We start from the raw sequence: 26,472 nt of genomic DNA on the forward strand, positions 1-26,472 counted from the left end.
TTCAGCTTTTCTCTCCGTTCTGGTATTTTAAATAATGTCACAGAAACAACACATAACTCCAGAGTATGTCGAGAATAAGAAAGGTACCTTATAAGCAGTATTGAATGTATCTTACGCAAATGTGCAGCGACCATAATTTCGAGAGTTCGTTAAACTTTCCATTATTTCGGAATGAAGGCTGTTTATCTTAACTGTCGGGACTTCCCTCTTAGTGATGACGCCAGAGTCTCGACGACACCGTCAGTGTCAGTGGTATGACACCTCTGGAACTTTATAATTGGATGTTTTTAGAGTAGCCGGTAACTGGAATCTCAGCTCGTAACGTCACATTAGAATATAAACTTGGATCTTCTTTGAAAGTAACACACACACACACACACAAAACTATCAGTTGCAGTTTAAAGAGGTACTTCGAGAACAGAAACTATTTCATGTATTATAGTAATACATAATGCATCAAAAGTTTAAAATATCACCCACGATAGACAAGCGAAATTTCAAATGTTATCTCGTATTTTGCGTCCCACCCCAGTAACAAAATTGTTAACCATCTGAGACGGGTATGCAGTAACGTGCCGCCAGTGATTGTCCATCTAAACTTGCTTTAAAAATTACAGTGTACAATGACTTTCTTTTTAAAGCTAGTTGCGCTTAAGGATCGATCGTCTACATTACTATTGATTCTGAAGATGCCTTATGGCGTGTGAAAGGTGCTGAAGTATCTGTTAGACCATGGCATAATCCCGAAAGAGCGGTGTCACCAAAAATGTCATCCGTTGTCTCGAAGACAACTGGGCGCCCAAAGGCAGTGTGACCGAAAGCTACTATAAATTGTTGACTTTTCACGAATATGAAACTAGTTTTTTTTTAAATATATGAACAGCGCCGCTTATGTTTCATACATTTTTCAGGACTGCTTAACAATAGAAATGAAATGATATCAGTCGCTAAGACCAGTGCGTAATTTCGCAATAATACACAGCAGGCCTGATTGGGAAGGATCATGCAAATAAAATTCTTGTGCCAATTTTTGATACCTGACATGCAGATTGATAAAGTAACATTACAACTAATGTTCCTTCAAACTTTTTAGCACATCCACTTTTGAGTCAGTGTCTTTTAATTTTCCGTGGGTTAAAGATATTTTACAGTAAAATCTTGAGTGGCATTGTTATTATTTTCAATTCAAAACCGCTAAAGGTTGATTTCCCAAAAAGCGGAGCATAGGGGCTCTCAGCAAGTGTTCCATGGAGAAACAGCTTCTGCTTAACAGATCAAAATTCATAGCATGACATACACTTTAATCGGAAACTCCGACGCATAAGAGCACAATCAGCGCAGCAGGGCGAAATCTTATATGTAAACTATATATTTACTGCAAATGCTGGCGACCCTGCAGCGTCTTCAACTCACTCGAATGGCAAGAAAGCCTTGAGCTAAGTATTTTTTTAAGCAATAAATAAAATAACCTCTTGCCCACGGATGTAGCGTCGTTTGAACAGTGTTGCAGACGAAGGGAAATTAACACGTAATCGTCGACTAGATGTGTGCAAAAGTGCTTCTGAGTATGAAGTGTAAAGTTTCTAAATCGATCGTACAATAAAACTTGTAACAACATAACTGCAGCCTGATGCTGTTTCATTTATTGTTGTTACAATACGCAGCTGATTTTCTTCCAACCACTGTGATGGATAATGAAGATATGTTTCTTCTTCTTTATTCTTAAATCTTCTTTCTCACCGCATATGAGCGAAAGGTGGGCTCTAACGGTAAATACTGCACTGTTCAGTCTAAAACCTTAAAAAATATAAGCACCGACGAAACGCGAGAAGGAATTAAAGAATAGCAGTTGGGAGAAAAGTGTATAATCTGGGTATTGACTGGTGTCTGTAGGCGATCTTGCCATTCTAGCTGAATCCATGATGAAGCATTGCTGCTCTATATCCAACAAGACAGAGATTCAAAATCAAGTCTATGCCTACTTTTCGAAAAGTCAGTACATGGAACCTGACTATGGAAGAATAGAGCAGGCGATAAAATTTAAATATCTTGGTGATGTAATACAACCGAATGATTTGTACAAAGAAAGTAGCTCATCATCATCATCATCATCATCATTTAAGACTGATTATGCCTTTCAGCGTTCAGTCTGGAGCATAGCCCCCCTTATAAAATTCCTCCATGATCCCCTATTCAGTGCTAACTTTGGTGCCTCTTCTGATGTTAAACCTATTACTTCAAAATCATTCTTAACCGAATCCAGGTACCTTCTCCTTGGTCTGCCCCGACTCCTCCTACCCTCTACTGCTGAACCCATGAGTCTCTTGGGTAACCTTGCTTCTCCCATGCGTGTAACATGACCCCACCATCTAAGCCTGTTCGCCCTGACTGCTACATCTATAGAGTTCATTCCCAGTTTTTCTTTGATTTCCTCATTGTGCACACCCTCCTGCCATTGTTCCCATCTAATAGTACCTGCAATCATCCTAGCTACTTTCATATCCGTAACCTCAACCTTATTGATAAGGTAACCTGAATCCACCCAGCTTTCGCTCCCATACAACAAAGTTGGTCGAAAGATTGAACGGTGCACAGATAACTTAGTCTTGGTACTGACTTCCTTCTTGCAGAAGAGAGTAGATCTTAGCTGAGCGCTCACTGCATTAGCCTTGCTACACCTCGCTTCCAGTTCTTTCACTATGTTGCCATCCTGTGAGAATATGCATCCTAAGTACTTGAAACCGTCCACCTGTTCTAACTTTGTTCCTCCTATTTGGCACTCAATCCGTTTATATTTCTTTCCCACTGACATTACTTTCGTTTTGGAGATGCTAATCTCCATACCACAGTCCTTACATTTCTGATCTAGCTCTGAAATGTTACTCTGCAAACTTTCAATCGAATCTGCCATCACAACTAAGTCATCCGCATATGCAAGACTGCTTATTTTGTGTTCACATATCTTAATCTCACCCAGCCAGTCTATTGTTTTCAACATATGATCCATAAATAATATGAACAACAGTGGAGACAGGTTGCAGCCTTGTCTTACCCCTGAAACTACTCTGAACCATGAACTCAGTTTACCGTCAACTCTAACTGCTGCCTGACTATCCATGTAAAGACCTTTAATTGCTTGCAAAAGTTTGCCTCCAATTCCATAATCTTGTAGAACAGACAATAACTTCCTCGTAGGAACCCGGTCATATGCCTTTTCTAGATCTATAAAGCATAGATACAATTCCCTGTTCCACTCATAACACTTCTCCATTATTTGTCGTAAGCTAAAGATCTGGTCCTGACAACCTCTAAGAGGCCTAAACCCACACTGAATTTCATCCAATTGCTCCTCAACTAATACTCGCACTTACCTTTCAACAATACCTGAGAAGATTTTACCCACAACGCTGATTAAAGAGATACCTCTGTAGTTGTTACAATCTTTTCTGTTTCCATGTTTAAAGATTGGTGTGATTACTGCTTTTGTCCAGTCAGATGGAACCTGTCCCGACTCCCAGGCCATTTCAATTATCCTGTGTAGCCATTTAAGACCTGACATTCCACTGTACTTGATGAGTTCCGACTTAATTTCATCCACCCCAGCTGCTTTATTGCACTGCAATCTATTGACCATTTTCTCCACTTCCTCAAACGTGATCCTATTTCCATCATCATTCCTATCCCACTCTACCTCGAAATCTGAAACATTATTGATCGTATTTTCACCTACACTGAGCAACTCTTCAAAATATTCCCTCCATCTGCCCAAGGCATCCACAGTATTCACCAGCAGTTTTCCTGACCTGTCCAAAATACTTGTCATTTCCTTCTTACCTCCCTTTCGAAGACTGCTAATTACACTCCAGAATGGTTTTCCAGCAGCTTGACCCAATGTCTCCAACCTGTTTCCAAAGTCTTCCAAAGATATCTTCTTGGATGCTGCAATTATCTGTTTGGCTTTGTTTCTTTCTTCAACATAACTTTCTCTGTCTACCTGAGTTCCAGTATGTAGCCATTTTTTATACGCCTTCTTTTTCCTTTTACAGGCTGCCTTGACTGTGACATTCCACCAAGCTGTTTGCTTCCTCCTACTTTTACACACTACTGTTCCAAGACATTCCTTAGCCACTTCTAGTACTATGTCCCTGTACCTTGTCCATTCCTTTTCCAATGACTGTAATTGACTACATTCAACTAACTGGTACCTTTCTGAGATCGCTGTTATGTACTTGTGCCTGATTTCCTTATCCTGAAGTTTCTCCACTCTTATCCTCCTACATATGGACCTGACCTCCTGCACTTTCGGCCTCGCAATCCCAATTTCACTGCAGATTAAATAATGATCAGTGTCATCAAAGAATCCCCTGAATAAACGTGTGTCCCTCACAGCCTTCCTGAATTCCTGATCTGTTATTATATAGTCAATGACAGATCTGGTTCCCCTGCCTTCCCAAGTATACCGGTGAATGTTCTTATGTTTAAAAAAGGAGTTTGTGATTACTAAGCCCATACTGGCACAGAAATCCAAGAGTTGCTGCCCGTTCCTGTTGGCCTCCATATCCTCTCCAAATTTACCCATAACCTTTTCATACCCTTCTGTTCGATTTCCAATCCTGGCGTTAAAATCACCCATGAGCAGAACACTGTCCTTGTCCTTTACTCTAACAACTACATCACTGAGTGCCTCATAAAAACTATCCATCTTATCTTGATCAGTCCCTTCACAATGCGAATATACTGACACAATCCTAATTTTCTTGCTAGACACTGTCATATCTATCCGCATCAGTCGTTCGTTTACATACCTTATTGCAACTACGCTGGGTTCCATTTCTTTCCTGATGTAAAGCCCTACACCCCATTGTGCTATTCCTGCTTTGACTCCTGACAAGTAGACCTTGTATTCTCCCACTTCTTCTTCTTTCTCACCCCTTACCCGAATGTCACTAACAGCTAAAACGTCCAGCCCCATCTTACTTGCAGCCTCTGCCAGCTCTACCTTCTTCCAAGAGTAGCCCCCATTGATATTAATAGCTCCCCATCTCATTACCATTTGTTTGCCAAGTCGTATCTTAGGAGTCCCTGGTTTGTCAGTTAGAGGTGGGACTCCATCACCTCCAAAGGTCCGAGGCATTTTGCTCTGATTGTTGCCAGCATCATATTTAAAGTACCAGGGAAGCAGGTTGCTAGCCTTACTTGCCCCGAGTCCCATTGGGTTTTACCCCTAACGGCTGAGGGACTAACCGGTGGATTTGGTAGTCTTTGCCGTATGAGCACAAAGGTGACCATGACTCAGAATATGTCCGAGATGGCCAGCCTTATTCCAAAGTAACTGGTATCCCGACTGTCGGGACCACTTACTTGGCCACTCATACGTTGCCCGTGGTTCATGAACTAGGACATGACTACAGGAACCCACACCATGAACCACAAGAAAGTAGCTTCGGAAAGAAAATGGAAATGGCTTTCCAGTTAATAAAAAACCTCTATAACAATAAATCATTTTCCTGAAATGAAAAACTTTGGCACTACAACGCTGTCATTAGACCAGGATGCATGTATGCTTCAGAATGCCTTTCGTTGAATATAGCCAAATAATTGGGTGAAATAAAAGAGACGGAAAGGAAAATAATCAGGAAGATCGTGAAAACAAAGTATGTCAATGGTAAATGGAAATTAAGATGAAATAAAGGAGTTTTTTGGAAAATAGAATGAATATTAGACACAATGAGGAAGAAAAGAGTTATATTCTATGGACACCCAAATGGGCTAGATGAAATAAACGATAACAAAAAGGATTTATAGCTTCTTTGACAAAACCTAAAGACATCAGTGATGTAGATTAAAGAACCTGAAGCAGATGTGAAGGAAATGGAAATGCTGGTGGAAGACATAGGAGAAAGAGAAAAGTTGAGAACAAAAGTAAAAAGTTTCAGAGGCCACCAGGAGGAAGTAAACAAAAATACGAGTGCAGTATGGACAGAAGGAGAAGAGAAATACATAGTGAAAGAATGAGTTCAAATGTGTGTGAAATCTTATGGGACTTAACTGCTAAGGTCATCAGTACCTAAGCTTACACGCTGCTTAACCTAAATCATCCTGAGGACAAACACACACACACACCCATACCCAAGGGAGGACTCGAAACTCCGCCGGGATCAGCCGCACAGTCCATGACTGCAGCTCCTAGACCACTCGGCTAATCCCGCGCGGCAGTGAAATAATGAAAAACTTCTGGAAAGAAAGAAAGAAAGTAGGAAAGAAACAAGACGTTAGTTACTTTATGCGACGAAACAAATATGATCTAAAGCTAAATATTTTACAAATATTTTTCAAATCTATAAAAAAGATTATTTGTAGTTGTTTAAAAACATGAAACTGTTCATTCTCTTTGTTTTTTAAATTCATATTGAAAAACTGTAATGTAAATATAAAAACAAAGGATAGGTATTTAGAAGACATTGCAGACACAGTTAAGTCCTTTTAAATAACAGCGTGTTTTCATCGAAAAGTTTAAGTACCTGTACTGGGAAAAATAAATGGTTCCAATGCCTGGTATCTGTAGATATGAAGGTAGAGTAATCTGTTGCGTGAGCAGGGACCGTACTTGGTATCAAGAGGAGATGGTAGTGTTAAGTAAAAATGGAGGGGAAAGATGGACGGCGCTGGAAGGGTACTGATGTGTAGTGTAGTATGCCGAGAAGAGCTGTACTTGGATAGATAAATATCAGAGGAGCAGGGGGATTTCATTGTCTGGGAGAGAAGTTAAGTTATGATACGATATGGAATGTGTGCGTGTGTAGGAACGGTGGGATATACTGGTATAGGCGCTGCGGCTTATGAAGATTAATGACCAGAGGAGACGAAAATGGGGTCAGTGTAATACAGTCTGCGGTTAGCGTGGGATATACGGAGGTGTTAAATGTCGGCGAGAACGGATGAGAATTCAGTGAAATGGTAGAGGATTGGTGTGGGGAAAGGTAAACGTATGCAGAAACGGAAAGAAAGACTGAATGCATGGCACTCAAGGATTTGGAGGGAGTGCAAAATCTTGATGAGGCGGTATAAATACAATATTAGCGAATTGCGTCAGTATTTTGAACATGTGGAGTACAGTGGAAGTTTACAATCCTCATTTTAGATCCGTTAGCAGATCAAGTCGTTTTAGTCTATTGTATGCTTTGTATTGGATTGTTAGCATTTGAGATTTCTATGTAAGTTACCAGTCGTTCTTTAATCGGAGATATTTTAGTTTATTGGCTAGATGGCTAGAACATTTGTTCCAAATAAGAGCAAAAGTCAGACATTAAAGCAGCTCTTACATCAGTCACCAAACGAGACTGCGGAAGAGGTCAGAAAGCAGGTAGAAATTTTTGGTGTATTACTAGCACGTATGCTGCATTACCTTTAGTGAAATGTGAGACTAAAATTGATGGCGCCAACAGCTGTTTGATATGTGCAGCAAAGGAGGCGAAAGCAATATTGTGTTGCCGTGGGCCGTTGGCGTGGGCGGAACATGAAGGTCGGTGTCAAAGCGGGCGGTGAAAGGGCCCACGTGTGGACAGCCACGAGGCATTGTCCTCTGTGATGAGCAACACGGCGCCCGCCCTGTGGACAGGGGCCATTTCATGCGCTCCACGTCCTGCTTCTGTTCGGTGTACAGTGATTGATAACACTCTCTAGGGGCTGATAACTTAAATGCAGGTAATCGAGCTGTCAGTGTAATCACCATACTATGCAAAGTGCGTGCTGCACCAGTTAAGTAAACTGTAGCATTGGTGCTCGCAAACTACTCAACAGCACTGTATATTACAATTATATGCCCCTTTTCAGTTATATTCTAATTTAGAAAGTCTTCCCTTAGTTTAACTGTAGGCCTGTCACCTGAGTGCATTTGCAGTACTGTACTGTGATGCTGAGAGAGGCATTCCATCAGTAATTTTTCTCTGCCAATTTCGGTTGAGAAAAGGGGAATTTTGTTATGGAACATCGTGGACTATTCCTACTTCAGCCCCTATCTTTTCATTATGTTTCAATAGGAGGCTGCACTACACGTAACTTTCAAAGTAACGTCTGCAACGGAGGTGCGTCTCAAGCAGAAAGCTGTCATAAAATTTATTTTCGGAGAAAACTGAGGCATCGAAGATGTTCATAGGCGCTTGGATAACGTCTACGAAGATTTAGCAATGAACAAAAGCACTCTGAGTCGTTGGGCGAGGCATCTGTCATCATTGTAACGAGGTCTTGGAAATCTGTCCGCCGCATGCCGACCGGCCGCATACAGCTGTGACTTCGACAATGTTGGAACGCAGGACACCTTAAAAGGAGATGATGCAAACAAACTTCTCCTTCTCTATGGCAACGCATGGCCTCATTAAAGTCTGTAAACTCCAGAGGATCTCACAAAACTTCACTGGCCTCTTCTTTCCCATCTATCCCACAGCCCGAATATTGCAGCTTCCGGCTTCCATCTGTTTTGCTCAATGCTCCCTGCCGCCGTTGGATAAGCAGCTGCCAGCAGCAAATCGTATACGCTTAGCTCACTTATTTGTTACACAGTTTAATTCTTATTTTTTTGCGTGTTTTTGGGTACTTGCATTGTTTAATTCACAAATTTCGGACGTATTATAGTATTCGAGAGCTGTAGCATCGCGTTTTACTACCTGAATAGTGTAAAATCGCGTAGTCTCCTTCCGCCACCGAGCAGTGTGTCAGCAGTGCGCAAGTAGCAACATTACTGCATTTACTAGGTAATCTTGTATTTTAATAACTGTATAAACTTTGTGTCGAATTGTTTGTGCTCTCTGTAGATTAGTTCAGATGTTCTTTGCACAACTGATTTTAGCATGGATAGGGACCGCAACTGCTGTGTTCGGATGCGGGCTGAGTTGGCATCCCCTCGCTCCCAGCTTCAGGCAGTGTTGGCTTCGGTCACACAGCTTGAGGCTGCTGCCAATGAGCATCACTGTGGGGGTCCGGATAGGGGTTTGTCGGGAATGGCCAGCTTGTCCCACACATCCCCCGATCGGACTACGGCTGTGGCTGCCCGGGATACTGCCCACATTGAGGCTGACCCCTTACCTGTGGTAGAGTGGGAGGTCGTCTCGAGGTGTGGCAGGGGGCGAAAGACATTCTGGAGGGCTGAACGGAAGGCCTTTCCAGTTTGTCTGCCGAACTGGTTTCAGGCTCTGTCTCCGGCTGATACTGATCTTTGGTCGGAGCGGACCTGGCTGCTTGTCCTGTTCCAGAGGTTGCCCCTCAGTCTGCAAGATCCGGGCAGTCGCAGAGGATGGGCTTACTAGTAGTTGGGAGCTCCAACGTCAGGCGTGTAATGGGGCCCCTTAGGGACATGGCAGCAAGAGAGGGGAAGAAAACCGATGTGTATTCCGTGTGCATACCGGGGGGAGTCATTCCAGATGTGGAAAGGGCCCATCCGGATGCCATGAAGTGTACAGGGTGCACCCATCTGCAGGTGGTCGATCATGTCGGCACCAATGATGTGTGTCGCTATGGATCGGAGTAAGTCCTCTATGGCTTCCGGCGGCTATCTGATTAGGTGAAGACTGCCAGTCTCGCTTTCGGGAAGAAAGCAGAGCCCACCATCTGCAGCATCGTCGACAGGACTGACTGCGGACCTTTGGTACAGAGCCGAGTGGAGGGTCCGAATCATAAGTTGAGACGGTTCTGCGACCGTGCGGGCTGCAGATTCCTCGACTTGTGCCATAGGGTGGTGGGGCTTCGGGTTCCGCTGGATGGGTCAGGAGTCCGCTACACGCAGCAGGCGGCGACACGGGTAGCAGGGGTTGTGTGGCGTGGACTGGGCGGTTATTTAGGTTAGATGGCCTCGGGCAAGTACAGAAAGGGCAACAGCCTCAAAGGGTGCAGGGCAAGGTCAGGACATGCGGGCACCAAGCAGCAATTGGTATTGTAATTGTAAACTGTCGAAGCTGCGTTGGTAAAGTACCGGATCTTCAAGCGCTGATAGAAAGCACCGAAGCTGAAATCGTTATAGGTACGGAAAGTTGGCTGAAGCCAGAGATAAATTCTGCCGAAATTTTTACAAAAGCACAGACGGTGTTCAGAAAGGATGGATTGCCTCCAACCGGTGGTGGCGTGTTTTTCGCTGTTAGTAGTAGTTTATCCTGAAGTAGAAGCGGATGGTTCCTGTGAATTATTATGGGTGGAGCTTATACTCAACAACCGAGGTAGGTTAATAATTGGCTCCTTTTACCGACCTCCCGACTCAGCAGCATTAGTGGCAGAACAACTGAGAGAAAATCTGGCATACATTTCACATAAATTTTCTCACCGTGTTATAGTCTTAGGTGGAGTTTTCAATTTACCAGAGATAGACTGGGACACTCAGATGTTTAGGACGGGTGGTAGGGACAGAGCATCGATTGACATTATACTGAGTGCACTATCCGAAAATTACATCAAGCAATTAAACAGAGAACAGACTCGTCGAGATAACATCGTGGACCTACTGATAACAAACAGACCCAAACTTTTCGACTCTGTAAGTGCAGAACAGGTAATCAATGATCATAAGGCCGTTGCAGCATCCCTGAACTTGGAAGTAAATAGGAATATAAAAAAAGGGACGAATGTTTATCTGTTTAGCAAGAGTAATAGGAGGCAGATTTCAGACTACCTAACAGATGAAAACAAAAATTTCTGTTCCGGCACTGACAATGTTGAGTGTTTATGGAAAAAGTTCAAGGCAATCGTAAAATGCATTTTAGAGAGGTACGTGCCGAGTAAAACTGTGAGGGACGGGAAAAACCCACCGTGGTTCAACAACATAGGAAACTACAGCTAAAGCAAAGAGAGTCTCACTGCAAGTTTAAACGCAGCCAAAACCTCTCAGACAAACAGAAGCTAAACGGTGTCAAAGTTAGCGTAACGAGGGCTATGCGTGAAGCGTTCAGTGAATTCGAAAGTAAAATTCTGTGTACCGACTTGACAGAAAATCCTAGGAAGTTATGGTCTTACGTTAAATCAGTAAGTGGCTCGAAACAGCATATCCAGACACTCCGGGATGATGATGGCATTGAAACAGAGGATGACACGCGTAAAGCTGAAATACTAAACACCTTTTTCCAAAGCTGTTTCACAGAGATGGCCGCACTGCAGTTCCTTCTCTAAATCCTCGCACAAACGAAAAAATGGCTTACATCGATATAAGCGTCCAAGTAATAGAAAAGCAACTGGAATCACTCAACAGAGGAAAGTCCACTGGACCTGACGGGATACCAGTTCGATTCTACACAGAGTGCGCGAAACAACTTTCACCCCTTTTAACAGCCGTGTACCGCAAGTCTCTAGAGGAACGGGGGGTTCCAAATGACTGAAAGAGACCATAGGTAGTCTGTCTTCAAGATGGGTCGTCGAGCAGATGCGGAAAACTACAGACCTATAACTCTGACGTCGATCTGTTGTAGAATTTTAGAACATGTTTTTTGCTCGCGTATCATGTCGTTTCTGGAAATCCACAATCTACTCTGTAGGAATCAACATGGATTCCGGAAACAGCGATCGTGTGAGACCCAACTCGTTTTATTTGTTCATGAGTCCCTGAAAATATTAGATACAGGCTCCCAGGTAGATGCTGTTTTCCTTGACTTCCGGAAGGCGTTCGATACAGTTCCACACTGTCGCCTGATAAACAAAGTAAGAGCCTACGGAATATCAGAACAGCTGTGTGGCTGGATTGAAGAGTTTTTAGCAAACAGAACACAGCATGATTTTCGCAATGGAGAGACGTCTACAGACGTTAAAGTAACCTCTGACGTGCCACAGGGGAGTGTTATGGGACCATTGCTTTTCAAAATATATATAAATGACCTAGTACATAGTGTCGGACGTTCCAGGCGGCTTTTTGCGGATGATGCTGTAGTATACATAGAAGTAGCAGCATTAGAAAATTGTAGCGAAATGCAGGAAGGTCTGCAGCAGATAGGCACTTGGTGCCTTTTTTTTTGGTCATCAGTCTACTGACTGGTTTGATGAGGCCCACCACGAATTCCCTTCCTGTGGTAACCTCTTCATCTCAGAGTAGCACTTGCAACCTACGTCCTCAATTATTTGCTTGAAGTATTCCAATCTCTGTCTTCCTCTACAGTTTTTGCCCTCTACAGCTCCCTCTAGTACCATGGAAGTCATTCCCTCATGTCTTAGCAGGTGTCCTATCATCCTGCCCCTTCTCCTTATCAGTGTTTTCCACATATTCCTTTCCTCTCCAATTCTGCGTAGAACCTCCTCATTCCTTACCTCATGGCCACCTAATTTTCAACATTCGTCTATAGCACCACATCTCAAATGCTTCGATTCTCTTCTGTTCCGGTTTCCCGACAGTCCATGTTTCACTACCATACAATGCTGTACTCCAGACGTACATCCTCAGGAATTTCTTCCTCAAATTAAGGCCGGTATTTGATATTAGTAGACTTCTCTTAGCCAGAAATGCCTTTTTTGCCATAGCGAGTCTGCTTTTGATGTCCTCCTTGCTCCGTCCGTCATTGGTTATTTTACTGCCTAGGTAGCAGAATTCCTTAACTTCATTGATTTCGTGACCACCAGTCCTGATGTTAAGTTTCTCGCTGTTCTCATTTCTACTACTTCTCATTACCTTCGTCTTTCTCCGATTTACTCTCAAACCATACTGTGTACTCATTAGACTGTTCATTCCGTCCAGCAGATCATTTAATTCTTCTTCACTTTCACTCAGGATAGCAATGTCATCGGCGAATCGTATCATTGATATCCCTTCACCTTGTATTTTAATTCCACTCCTGAACCTTATTTTTATTTCCATCATTGCTTCCTCGATATACAGATTGAAGAGTAGGGGCGAAAGGCTACAGCCTTGTCTTACACCCTTCTTAATACGAGCACTTCGTTCTTGATCGTCCGCTCTTATTATTCCCTCTTGGTTGTTATACATATTGTATATGACCCGTCTCTCCCTATAGCTTACCCCTACTTTTTTTAAGAATCTCAAACAGCTTGCACCATTTTATATTGTCGAACGCTTTTTCCAGGTCGACAAATCCTATGAAAGTGTCTTGATTTTTCTTTAGCCTTGCTTCCATTATTAGCCGTAACGTCAGAATTGCCCCTCTCGTCCCTTTACTTTTCCTAAAGCCAAACTGATCGTCACCTAGCGCATTCTCAATTTTCTTTTCCATTCTTCTGTATATTATTCTTGTAAGCAGCTTCGATGAATGAGCTGTAAAGCTGATTGTGCGATAATTCTCGCACTTGTCAGCTCTTTCCGTCTTCGGAATTGTGTGGATGATGCTTTTCAAGTCAGATGGCTTATCGCCAGACTTATATATTCTACACACCAACGTGAATAGTTGTTTTGTTGCCACTTCCCCCAATGATTTTACAAATTCTGATGGAATGTTATCTATCCCTTCTGCCTTATTTGACCGTAAGTCCTCCAAAGCTCTTTTAAATTCCGATTCTAATACTGGATCCCCTATCTCTTCTAAATCGACTCCTGTTTCTTCCTCTATCACATCAGACAAATCTTCGCCCTCATAGAGGCTTTCAATGTATTCTTTCCACCAATCTGCTCTCTCCTTTGCATTTAACAGTGGAATTCGCGTTGCACTCTTAATGTTACCACCGTTGCTTTTAATATCACCAAATGTTGCTTTGACTTTCCTGTATGCTCAGTCTGTCCTTCCGACAATCATATCTTTTTCGATGTCTTCAAATTTTTCCTGCAGCCATTTCGTCTTAGCTTCCCTGCACTTCCTATTTATTTCATTCCTCAGCGACTTGTAGTTCTGTATTCCTGATTTTCCCGGAATATGTTTGTTCTTCCTCCTTTCATCAATCAACTGAAGTATTTCTTCTGTTACCCATGGTTTCTTCGCAGCTACCTTCTTTGTTTTCCTTCCCAACTTCTGTGATGGCCCTTTTTAGAAATGTCCATTCCTCTTCAACTGTACTGCCTACTGCGCTATTCCTTATTGCTGTATCTATAGCGTTAGAGAACTTCAAACGTATCTTCATTCCTTAGTACTTCCGTATCCCACTTCTTTGCATATTGATTCTTCCTGAATAATGTCTTGAACTTCAGCCTACTCTGCATCACTACTATATTGTGATCTGAGTCTATATCTGCTCCTGGGTACGCCTTACAATCCAGTATCTGATTTCGGAATCTCTGTCTGACCATGATGTAATCTAATTGAAATCTTCCCGTATCTCCCGGCCTTTTCCAAGTATACTTCCTCCTCTTGTGATTCTTGAACAGGGTATTCGCTATTACTAGCTGAAACTTGTTACAGAACTCAATTAGTCTTACTCCTCTTTCATTCCTTGTCCCAAGCCCATATTCTCCTGTAACATTTTCTTCTACTCCTTCCCCTACAACTGCATTCCAGTCGCCCATGACTATTAGATTTTCGTCCCCCTTTACATACTGCATTACCCTTTCAATATCCTCATACACTTTCTCTATCTTTTCATCTTCAGCTTGTGGCGTCGGCATGTATACCGGAACTATCGTTGTCGGTGTTGGTCTGCTGTCGATTCTGATTAGAACAACCCGGTCACTGAACTGTTCACAGTAACATACCCTATGCCCTACCTTCCTATTCATAACGAATCCTACACCTGTTATACCATTTTCTACTGCTGTTGATATTACCCGATACTCATCTGACCAGAAATCCTTGTCTTCCATCCACTTCACTTCACTGACCCCTACTATATCTAGATTGCGCCTTTGCATTTCCCTTTTCAGATTTTCTAGTTTCCCTACCACGTTCAAACTTCTGACATGCCACGCCCCGACTCGTAGAACGTTATGCTTTCGTTGATTATTCAATCTTTTTCTCATGGTAACCTCCCCCTTGGCAGTCCCCTCCCGGAGATCCGACTGGGGAACTATTCCGGAATCTTTTGCCAATGGAGAGATCATCATGACACTTCTTCAATTACAGGCCACATGTCCTGTGGATACACGTTACGTATCTTTAATGCAGTGGTTTCCATTGCCTTCGGCATCCTCATGTCGTTGATCATTGCTGATTCTTCCGCCTTTAGGCGCAATTTCCCACCCCTGGGACAAGAGAGTGCCCTGAACCTCTCTATCCGCTCCTCCGCCCTGTTTGACAAGGCCGTTGGCAGAATGAGGCTGACTTCTTATGCCGGAAGTCTTCGGCCGCCAATGCTGATTATTTATCAAAATTTAGGCACTGGCGGGGATCGAACCCGGGACCGAAGACGTTATGATTATAAATCAAAGACGCTACCCGTAGACCCTTAACTTAATGTAATGTGTTGTGAATACATAGAAAGAAGGATCCTGTATTGTATGATTATATGATAGCGGAACAAACACTGGTAGCAGTTACTTCTGTAAAATATCTGGGAGTATGCGTGCGGAACCATTTGAAGTGGAATGATCATATCAAATTAATTGTTGGTAAGGCGGGTACCAGGTTGAGATTCATTGGGAGAGTCCTTAGAAAATGTAGTCCTTCAACAAAGGAGGTGGCTTACAAAACACACGTTCGACCTATACTTGAGTATTGCTCACCAGTGTGGGATCCGTACCAGATCGGGTTGACGGAGGAGATAGAGAAGATCCAAAGAAGAGCGGTGCGTTTCGTTTTGGTAAGCATGATAGCGTTACGGAGATGTTCAGTAAAGTCAAGCGGCAGACTCTGCAAGAGAGGCGCTCTGCATCGCGGTGTAGCTTGCTGTCCAGGTTTCGAGCGGGTGCGTTTCTGGATGAGGTATCGAATATATTGCTTCCCCCTACCTATACCTCCCGAGGAGATCACGAATGTAAAATTAGAGAGATTCGAATGCGTACGGAGGCTTTCCGGCAGTCGTTCATCCCGCGAACCATAAGCGACTGGAACAGGAAAGGGAGGTAATGACAGTAGCACGTAAAGTGCCATCCGCCACACACCGTTGGGTGGCTTGCGGAGTATAAATGTAGATGTAAATGTAGAACGATTCACTTTGCAGGAAGCAGTACGTGGGTGTTGTGGAGGTTACTAATGCGGCAAGACATTGGCTCTGACGTCGACCAGTAGAGTTGTACCATGCGGGTGTACAGGCTCTCCCTGTAAGACAGGGTAAATATGGCGCAATAACAGAAAGTATGTTGAAAAATACGGTTCCTTAGAGAGGGGAATAATACATTACACTGGAATCCTGAATAAAGCCGACCAGCTTTCAAAAAAAAAAAAAAAAAAATTGTGATGCGTTACCTGCGGATCAGTTTTCTTTTGTTTATTTTGGGTCATCGGTCGTCAGACTGGTATGATGCGGCCCACCAAGAATTCCTCTCCTGTGCAGACCTCTTCATCTCAAAGTAGCACTTGCAACATACGTTCTCAATTATTATGCTATAGCAGCACACATCGAACCCTAACAAGCCTCTGACTGAGCGCATCGGAAATCATTACCTTCACCTCGTGTTAGAAAGCGGATAATTTGCATTAGTCGTAATCACAGTAATTTCCGACACCGATCGGGAAATCAAAAACGATAGCTAATGTCTATTACTGCAAGGACACACTGACTGCATCCTGCAATTTTATTCGAGAGGAAAATGAGTTAGGTTCTCCGTGATTACGGTACATCGATTAAGCCGGAAACTGGCAGGTTCCTCCCCCTAGGCTTCTGCCTAGTGTTGAGACTCTAATGATCTAGTCGTTGAAAGTCGATACCTATGTTTCAGCTGTATGTAGGCTACTAACTAATCTCACCGGACAAGGAATTAGTCACACTGACAGAAGGCGTTACAAGCATCATTTAATACTCTGCAATTCCGCCCATAGTAGCGAAAACCGCATGGATTCGGTTAATAAGTGAACCCATAAGCTTCGCAGTTACATTGCATCCAGGTTAAGCCAATCGCTAAGGATTTGATAGCGCAGTTCCATCAAACTGAAGATATGCTGATTTTGGCGTTTTCCCCGATGTTCCAACACGTTCCACAGATATTCTATGGGGTTCACGTAGAGTAATTTTGCAGGGCATTCGAGATGTAACGGGGTATGCAAGTGTTCAGACTACCAATCACAGATACCTCCATTATAATCAACTTTGCCGTTGTTATCGTTACGTGCCTGTGTAGCAACAGCCTCTTGCGAGGTCACCGATTCAAGGTGTTTGATGCATTCAGTTCCCGGTGCAATGTTATCTACCTGTAGCAGTTACTACCGCGTTTGGAAGCGATTTTGATTCACAAGCTGTGAAACGCTTCCCCGGTCTCGTTCAGTCAATATCTTTTTCCGACACCAACTCTGACATAGTGTTTCGTGGTCATGTGTGTTACACCATTGCTTATAGTCATTTTGAACAGTCATCGCGAAACACCAACAAATTCACATATCGTAGGTCATAGGCACGGCGAAACATTTTTGTCACTCTTTCACGTCCTTACATTTACCCATGTTTACAGACAATAAATGTCTCATTGATCACTACTGCCTTACGCTCACGTAGATGGAGCTCCCGCATGGTTGATCTCGTAACCTGATCGCTGCACCATCTGTAAGGGCTTAAATATTCACCTGTATTTGCGCTTTGGGGTGACCATTTTTTTCTCTGGTAATCTTGATTCTCAAATGAGTTAAATATAAACGTCGTGAGATTAGGGCCTCCCGTCGGGTAGACCATTCGCCGGGTGCAAGTCTTTCGATTTGACGCCACTTCGGCGACTTGCGCGTCGAGCAAACGAATTGAAACGATGACACTGAAGGTACATAATTTCATATTATTATTGTATTGCGACAGTTGGACCAGAAAGACATGACACCAAAAGTTCACTCAGTGATAACACATGTCTGGAAAACAGAGTAAATGCCAAAGGAATAGAAGAGAACTTTGACACACCCACTCCGTAGAAAGGAGACAAAACAGGTTCGAACGATTACAGAGGAATCTCGTTTCTTCCAGTAACTTACAAAATACTCTCCAAAGGTTTGCTGAAAAGACTTGAGCCGCAGACGGACCAACACCTAGCAGAGTTTCAGGTTGGATCTAGGAAAGTTAGATCCGGTACTAAACAGGTCTAGAACCTCAAAACCACGCTACGTATCAGACGATGTCGGAACACGATACTCACATTTGTCGAGTACAAAACACCATACGATTCTGTTGGTAGATGAACGCTGCTTAAAGGCGTAGAAGAATTACGAGTCGATAGAACGACCAGAGTCATATCATGGAAACTACATGAGGAACCACCTAAAATCTGAAACTCAATGACGAGATCTCAAACTCATCCGAAATTCACGTAGGAGTCAGACAAGGAGATGGCTTATCGCCAATTTTGATCCGCATCGCATTAGAAATAATGACCAGAGCATTAGAAAAGGACGTCAAAAGTATCCCAAATGGGAAAAAGGAAGGAGAAAGAGTCGCAGAAAAAACGTTTGATTTTTGCAGATGACATACAACAAAGATAAAGCCAAGTTAGCATTAGATAATCTACGTGAATCTCCTGTGGGTATCAATTATACTATAGAAGAAACTCTCCATATTGGCACAAAATTAACAGGAAAACTCCCATTTAAAACACAGTAAGGAAAAATCTCACAGGTCACTCCAAGATAAATCATCCGACCCACAAGCGTGAACATAGTTTCCGACATAAAAACAATATTGAAACTTAAAAAGGAGTACAAGCTGAGGTGGGATCACTAAAAAAAAGAGGAATATCTTGTAACTCAAAACTAGGACAATACCAGAAGTGTTCTATCTGAATAAAGCACAGTAATTAGAGGAATGATAAAACTTAATGACATAGAGAAAAATTTACGATGTTGTTTTCCGAGACGGAACCTGGGTTATGCGACTTAGAAAGGAAATCTACGAAAACGCAGAAACCACAGAAAAATTAAGGAAAAGGCGTCTACAGTTCTACGGATACCAGAGCAGGATGGATCAAAGCATTTGATAAAATATTTAACACAGTTAATGAGAAATCAGTTGGCTGAAAGAACCACAAGAAGACTTTGGATTGAAAATTTCAGAAAACTAAATTCAGGGCGAAAAAAAATCAGAACTAAAATCAGAAACCAGCAAACTAATGAAGTCTCAACAAAACAAGAAACGGGAAGAAAATGGACTGATGAAATGAGGATAACACACAGTGAATTATTGAAGGGCCTTTGAGAAGAAATGGAAAGTAGAGGAGAAATGGAAGTTGTTCAAATGGTTCAAATGTCTCTGAGCACCACAATAGAAATAGACCTAACATTACTAAAACCCAGTCACAGACTATACAGCAAAGTGGCCGTTGAGGAAAACTTCCATATACAGAAGGCAACAGCAGAAGGAAAACAGGTCTTAAGCGAATACACAACACTCTGCGAGGGTACACTATTTAACACATTAAAGGAACTTTACAAATCATAACAGCACAAACGGATAAAGTCTACACACACACACACACACACACACACACACACACGAAAAATAAATAAACTAAAGTCTGCAAAGACGCATCATTTACCTACAAAAGGAATACCATAGACAAGTCAACACACACAGCTAAGAAGCGCACAGAAAACACACACACACGCACACACACATGTACACACAAAGATAAAATGCAAACAAAATCCAAATTAGGCGCCGAACTCTCTGGTGAACAAATGAACACTGACTGGGCTGGGACACATAGCAAACCACAATCACACTGTGTTCTGGTGAAGTGAAAAGTGTTTTACTACGTTATTTGTGAAAAATACTTGCTATGGTTACGTGTGCATCACAACACCTCAGCATTATGCGGAGAATGGAAGTACTTGCCACACGACAACGTAAGTAAAAACGAATATAGGCCCGAAAACATCAGGAAAAAATGAGTTACGTTCTAGAAAATAGGTTAACTCATAGCAAAAAAAAAAAGAAAAAACAAAAAAATTCTCATCAAGATCGTTTGTTTGCCTACCTGTAATAATTAACACACAAGTGATCCATAAAATTCATGCATACCAAATGTGAAGGCATTTATAAACTGAAACGATCTGTTGTTTTAACTGAAATGCACATAATTTTATAATCATTTAACAAAAATGTTCACATTGCTGAATAAATAAAAACGAAAACCCACTGATGATGGCACAGTGGTGCCGAAACATGTTTTGGTACTGAGAGAAACGGTGTCTTGCATAACTGGCGGACTTCACATCCAACAATTTCAACTGCAAACACGGCCAATACAAAGAGCTGCAAATCAAAATGATGGATAATAAGGGCTAGCTGTTCGGAACATATCCAAAAGTACGAATACTATGTAACTCTATGAGTGCTTAGACCTAAATTTTGGAACCGGAAAGGAAGACCGCTTTTAACCTACATGGGAGTAGAAGTACAACTCACTTGAGAAGAGCCAGCACAAGGAAGTTTTTTTTTTTTATAGTGAGGGGCTGAATACATTTTTATCACACACTAGTGCTCTGACGGAAGGACGGAAACGAATGAAGAGACATAAATATATGTAGCAGCACGACAAGATGTAGCAGCATACTATTTTTATTTAATAGGAATGATCTATGCACCGAGCCGCATAAGGCGAGTTACCATAAAGGTACGTAAGAGACACAATGAAATGAACATTAATCACAAATGTAAGTGACACAGGCAGTTCACAGGACATGGTGAACCTAGTAGGTGAATAAGAAACGTTACAGACTTAGGGGCAAACATATCTGAGAGGAGTTGCCACTACCTAAAAAGGAATAAAATAGGAAAAGTTAAATAATCTTCTCTATTCTAGATTCGTCTGCTGTATATTTGCGTTAGTATTAATATTTGAAACTGTCAATTGGTAGTTACCGCGAAGTTGCGTTCTGGGTCTTATGGAAATGAAATTACACCTCCTGCAGCAAACTTAATCTAAAAGCAGGAATTCACATATGGAAATGTAGACGGTTAACAGCGCCCGACGGTGCTCCGAAATTTTGCCACGAAAGCAACCAAAAAATTAAGCAATCCACATGAGGAAAATGAGTACTCCAACTTTACAAGGCGCGCTTCCAGACGACCCACGTAAAAACACAATTCGCGTTTCGCTATGCTGGACGCACAAGACAGTCTCGTGTAATCCGATTTTACTTACGTCCCGAATAATGGTGAGAGGGTATACACGAAGTAATTGTTTTGCAAATAATGAACTGTAAATAAATGCATAAGCGGCTGGTTATATCGTCACACAGTTCATAATTGTGCTCACGAGCGAAGATAGTATGAAGAAAGGTTGTTATGAAATTAAGTTTGAAAATGCCTGTAAACTGAGTGACCACATTCGATTAGTGCGAATATACTGAAGTGAAAGGTGTGATTTAGCCGCGCGGTTGAAGGCCAGCCGGCTCTCAGCCGTGGCAGCGTGCGGACGGCCCCGCGCGCCGGCCAGTGCTCCGCTGCCGGCGTTGTTGACTTCCGCGTCGTAGCTTTAAGGCTTGTGTCCGTCCACCGTGAACAACATGTCGAGCGCTTACCGCCGTGCGATCCTTAAAGTTTCCTTCCCAGCTGAACATGCGCGACCACGTGCACATGAAATTGAAACGTTCCTACGTGAAGAAGTTCGTTTAGATCCTAACCACGTTCTCGGAATCCATTTTTCGATCACGAGTAGTGTCGTTTATATTAAAATGACAAATACCGAGGTGTGTGAAGATGTTATTCGCCGACATGCCAATGGACTTAAGTTCAAATACTCTGATGGTCATGTCGGAGCTGAAACACTTGAAATCGCAGAGTACGGTCAACGCACGATTAGGGTGTTTGAACTACCTTTTGAAGTGCCGAAGGACGTAGTTGTCTCTGCGTTAAAACAATACGGTAATGTCATCGGTTACGTAGAGGAAAAATGGCAAACCTTCACGACCTACCATGTCCTTAATGGTGTGCGTCAGATCAAAATTGAACTGAAAAAACATACATCATCATACCTGACAATTGGCGGGGTGCGAGCCATTGTCATGTACGATGGCCAACCCCGAACATGTGCGGGTTGTGGATAAGAAGGCCACGTCAGATCCGCCTGCATGCGACGCCGCCTCATCCAGACTCCGGTCGGCGAGGAAGCGTCCCCAGCGGTGATCACTCAGATCCCTGTCACAAGTCGTCTGATCAGGTAGATGCAACCGCTACTGAGATTCCTTCTGAGGTGCCATAGAAACCAGATCCTGACCTGCCGAATCTTCGCAACACGGTGACTGAAAATGCTACTGAGATGGACGTTGATCCTGGAGTGGTACCTACTTCTGCGCCGGCCGGAGTGGCCGTGCAGTTCTAGGCGCTACAGTCTGGAGCCGAGCGACCGCTACGGTCGCAGGTTCGAATCCTGCCTCGGGCATGGATGTGTGTGATGTCCTTAGGTTAGTTAGGTTTAATTAGTTCTTAGTTCTAGGCGACTGATGACCTCAGCAATTAAGTCGCATAGTGCTCAGAGCCATTTGAACCAACTTCTGCTTTCCTTCAGACTGGTCCGGAGTCAGACGAAAGCTACCCGCAATCGAGCTCTGAACGACATGTTCGAAAACAAGGATCGCCACGAAAGATAAAGAAACGTAGCCGTACACCCCCTGATGAATCCATTCTACGGATGGATACCAGGGATACAGACCCGAAGATGGACGACAAACCGCTCTTTGACGACCAAAAGTTTGATGCGAACGACCCGCCACAGGCGACCACTAGCAACGAACACCCATCCTTACTGGCGCCGTCGCCCCCCCCCAGGTCGACGTTGAAGAGAGCCTAGGCGCTGAGCCGAAAACTGCGTCTCCTCTCCACGTGGATGATGTACACAGCCGATGCCCTACCGCAGTATCAGTCTCCTGGGCAGACGACGTGGAGATCGAAGGGAGTGGGGTGGACGGTGCTGATGAAGGATCGCCCCCATCGGTTGCGCCCACGCTCGCAAACCCTCCACAATAGCAGCCTCTTCAGCGGACCGGCACGATCGACGACCTCTCGCTCCTGCAGAAGGAGCCCCACCTCTGCCTGTGGGACTCCAACACCATCATTATCGTGTCGCAACGATTAACCTCGCGATCATTCGTGCGCCCCACAAACTAGCGCTGCTCCGCGATATGATTTATGATGCGGACGTCGATTTTGCGCTTTTTCAGGAAGTGCATGTCGCCGATTTTTCACCACCACAGGGCTTCACGGCGTATCTTTCTCCCGCTTAGGACACCGGTAGTGGTGTTTCCATCATCTTACGAGAAGGTCTTCCTGCCGAAGATGTCCTATACCTCCTCAACGGCGGAGGTATAGCCCTTACTCTCTTTGGTGTATGCATCGCCGTCGGGCTCCAGGTACCGTAGTGAACGCAATGCCTTCCTCGCGAATGAAGTTACACCCATTTTTATGGGACCACACGATGACTGGGTCATGAGTGAGGACTTGAACTGCACCCAGCGACCTCAGGATCAATTGCCGCGACACTCACCATGCGCAGCTCTGGAAGCAGTCGTCACGCGACTACAATTTGTCGACACGTGGAGACACGTTCACCGTGATCTGTTGGGCTTTACGTACTACACTGCGCACTCCTCTAGCCGACTGGATCGCGTCTACATCTCTAGATCCATAATTCAACACACTCGACAGGCTGAAATCTAGCCTGATGCTTTCTCAGATCATGAGGCTTACTTCTGTGATGTTGTTCTCACAAGACAGGTAGTATGGCACGAACGTAGTTTATGGAAACTAGCACTTCTTAATTCACCTGACTGTGGATTTCTAATAGAAGACACTTGGATCACATGTAATGGACGCCGCCTCACGTATCCGTCTACCATATTCTGGTGGATCCAGTGTGCAAAACCAGCTCTTAGAAAACTTTGATCCGGTATGGCAAAGATGTTGTCGCCTGGAGGAAGAGCATTATGAACTTTGACTACAGGATCCTACGAGAATGCTCCACGATGCCAGCCTCCCCTGAGCGCCATACAAGGATGAACCATGCCAAAGGCCAAATCTCCAATCTCATGCGAAGGCATTTGGAAGGGCGATAGTACGATCTCGTACTGCTGATCGATGGCCTCATGAACATCCGTCGATGTACCATATCATCCAAGAACGCCACAATCGACGCCGGATATTGATTCGCGTCATAATAGACCAAGAAGGGCGTCGCTACGTAACCCAATCTGCAATAGGCAATGTGCTTGACGCCCACTACCAGCAGCTCTACGCCGCAATTCCACCTTCCCCTGAGTTGATGGAGGAAGTCTCCCAGCTCAACTTTGGTGGTATCCCAGGAGATGCGGCGATGATGTCAGAGGTGACTGATGATGAAGTCCGCGATGCGATACGGGCAGGAACCATCAATCGCTCCCCAGGACCCGAAGGTCTTCCCTTCGAATTTTATCGCACCTTCCGTGATTTGTTAGAGTCCACCTTCACCTCCATCTGTCGGGAACTGATATCTCGGGAAGTACCGGTGCCGGACGCTTTCATGGAAGAAATTATTATTCCTGTACATAAACCGCATGGTGGCTACAATATCAGTGATTATCGGCCCATCACCCTCCTTAATAGTGATATGAAAATCTTCACTCGGCTTTTGGCGGCACGACTTAAAAATGTTGCCCTATATGTTGTTTCGCCAGACCAAGCATCTTTGGGAGGGGATAATAATATCCGCACGGCTTTATGCCGCTAAAAGGATATGACCGCCGTTACCCAGGCACATTGCCTCTCTGGAGCACTTGCGTCTTTGGGCTTTAGTCAAGCGTTTGTTAGGGTTGACCATTCGTTCCTTACGGCCGTTCTCCACCATATGGGTTTCCCAGTCACCGTTGTCGCGGTAGTGATGCGCCTTCTGCGGGGTGCCTCATCCAGGATTTTGTACAACGGCAGACTCACTCCTCCGATAACAATGGGTCGATCCCTACGTCAAGGTTGCCTTCTATCAGCGATTTCGTACGCCTTTTCCTTGGAATCCTTGCTATGTGGACTAAGACAACGTTTGGTAGGATTGTCCATAGATCACTACCGATTCTGTTGCACGGCCTATGCTGACGATGTTGTCATCTATTTACGTAATACCGACGAAATTCGAGCTGTTTTGACGTGGGAAGCAACTTATGGTGTGGCGTCGGGTAGCTCTTTAAACGTACGTAAGTCACAAGTTATGTTCACTGGCACGGGACTTCCCGTGGAGTGCGTTACACCTCTCACCACCGTTGATACCATTCGCTGTTTGGGAATAGATTTTTCATCTGATATCCGGCGTTCAGCCATCATCAACTGCCGACGCCTCCTTTTAATGATCAGAGCAGGTCTTATGGACCATCGCCTTCGATCCCTCGATCCCTAGATATTCTCCAACGAGCTCGATATGTCAGTATATACAGGGTGTTACAAAAAGGTACGGCCAAACCTTCAGGAAACATTCCTCACACACAAAGAAAGAAAATATGTTAGGTGGACATGTGTCCGGAAACGCTTAATTTCCATGTTAGGGCTCATTTTAGTTTCATTTTTCCACCTACGCTCAATGGAGCACGTTATCATCATTTCATACGGGATAGTCTACCTGTGCTGCTAGAACATGTGCCTTTACAAGTACGACACAACATATGGTTCATGCACGATGGAGCTCCTGCACATTTCAGTCGAAGTGTTCGTACGCTTCTCAACAACAGATTCGGTGACTGATGGATTGGTAGAGGTGGACCAATTCTATGGCCTCCACGGTCTCCTGACCTCAACCCTCTTGACTTTCATTTGTGGGGGCATTTGAAAGCTCTTGTCTACGCAACCCCGGTACCAAATGTAGAGACTCTTCGTACTCGTATTGTGGACGGCTGTGATACAATACGCCATTCTCCAGGGCTGCATCAGGGCATCAGGGATTCCATGCGACGGAGGGTGGATGCATGTATCCTCGCTAACGGAGGACATTTTGAACATTTCCTGTAACAAAGTGTTTGAAGTCACGCTGGGACGTTCTGTTGCTGTGTGTTTCCATTCCAAGATTAATGTGATTTGAAGAGAAGTAATAAAATGAGCTCTAACATGGAAAGTAAGCGTTTCTGGACACATGTCCACCTAACATATTTTTTTTCTTTGTGTGTGAAGAATGTTTCCTGAAGGTTTGGCCGTACCTTTTTGTAACACTCTGTATACCGCATCCCGAGTTCCTCATGTAGCACTTGTTCTACCTTTCCCGCTTACTGTGGCACGTAGCATGTTGGCAGCGATGGCATCTTTCTTCAGCTCTGGGCTGTAGTCCAAAGTTAACTATGCCACTTGCTCTTCCCCGTGAACGAGATGGGATAGGTCTGTTTCACTCGCCGGATAGAGCTCGCGCCCTATTTGTCAGCTCCCAGATGACGGTATGGACACGTTGCCCAACGAGCCTCACAGGTCTCCTCCTGCCGGCATAAACGCCGGTCTTACTGTCAGCCCCAGTGATGATCTCGGATGTTCCGGACCAGTTCCATTATATAAAATACTCCT

This window comes from Schistocerca piceifrons, chromosome 3 (genome assembly GCF_021461385.2).
Source record: "Schistocerca piceifrons isolate TAMUIC-IGC-003096 chromosome 3, iqSchPice1.1, whole genome shotgun sequence".
Taxonomy (NCBI): Eukaryota; Metazoa; Arthropoda; class Insecta; order Orthoptera; family Acrididae; genus Schistocerca; species Schistocerca piceifrons.